Raw genomic sequence first — 1,454 nt, forward strand, 5'->3', positions numbered from 1 at the left:
CCGACACTGACGACTTTTCGATTAAAACAAGACTGCATCAAGGGTCAACTTTGAGCCCTTATCTTTTTGCCTTGATGATGGATTAGATCTAGAAGATATCCCATGTTGTATGCTCTTTACGGATAATGTGGTGCTAGTTGATAGTAGTGGATGAGTGTTAATAGAAAGTTAGAGTTATAGAGACGAACTTTGGAATTGAGAGTTTTTAGGCTTGGTAGAACTAAAACTAAGTGCATGAGGTACGGCTTCAGTACTACTAGGCACAAGGAGAAGGTTGGCCTTGATGGGTAGGCGGTACCTCACAAGGATACCTTTCGACAGTTCAGAACAATGCTGCAGAAGGATGGTGATATCAATGAAGATACGAGCCATCAAATCAAACCCAGATGGGCAAAGTGGTGTCAAGCTTCTGGCGTTCTCTGTGATAAAAGAATATCACAAAAGCTAAAAGGCAAGTTGTATAGGACGATTCAACCCAAAATGTTGTATGACCTTAAGTGCTGGACAACTAAAAGACGATATGTTTGGCAGTTGGGTGTAGCGAAAGCGCATATATTGAGATAGATGTGTGGCCACAACAACAAAAAAGACCGGGTCCAAAATGATGATATATATAATAAAGTTAGGGTAGCACAGATTAAAGAAAGAGAGAATTCCTTATTTGGTCCTTTCTTAAAATTTGCTTCCCTATTTGGCCCAAAATAAAAATGTCTTCCCTATTCGACACTTAAAGTAAATTATGTTTCTTATATGACACTTCTGTCCATTTTAGGCCCTAACGGTGTTAAGTTTGAGGTGAAAAGACCATCTTGCCCCTAGTGCATTTTGTAACTATTTTGAATGTAGTAAAAAAGCAATCAGTTCACCCATGTTTTGGGGTTGTTTAATGGATGATGCACATGTATATTTATGCTTCAATATTTTTTTCCTTACGTAATCTGATTTGTACATGTAAAAGTTGTATAAAACACCGTATAATTTGTACAAACATATCTATGATCAATACAGTATCATATTTTGATTAGTGTTTGATGGTCCTTTTACGCACTAAACCCAATTATTTATGTAAGCCGTGGTGGACTGACAAACAAATAAATACGAGTGTATATATGTGAGAAAATATAACTTTGTTCTATCAAAGTACTACTGCAAAACTAGCCAAGTTTGTAATTGGCCTGCATGCATGCATGCACTCATGTATAATCCGTATTTGCACCCAACGGTGAATAAGAGCAACTCCAACGGGCCGACCCAAACGGACGGCGATTTCGTCCGCTTTTTGTCTATTTGGGTCGGCCAGACGGACACGGACGTCCGCTTTTGTATTTGGGTTGGTGCGTGCGCTCAACGCTGGCCTGAACCCATTTTTTACGGCGCTAAAAATTAAACGCATGCATATTAAAAAAGAGAAACAACATTAATTAAACATTACATCCGGCCACGAAGACCTGTGA

Source organism: Triticum urartu, chromosome 2, assembly GCF_003073215.2.
Source record: "Triticum urartu cultivar G1812 chromosome 2, Tu2.1, whole genome shotgun sequence".
In the NCBI taxonomy this organism is placed as follows: Eukaryota; Viridiplantae; Streptophyta; class Magnoliopsida; order Poales; family Poaceae; genus Triticum; species Triticum urartu.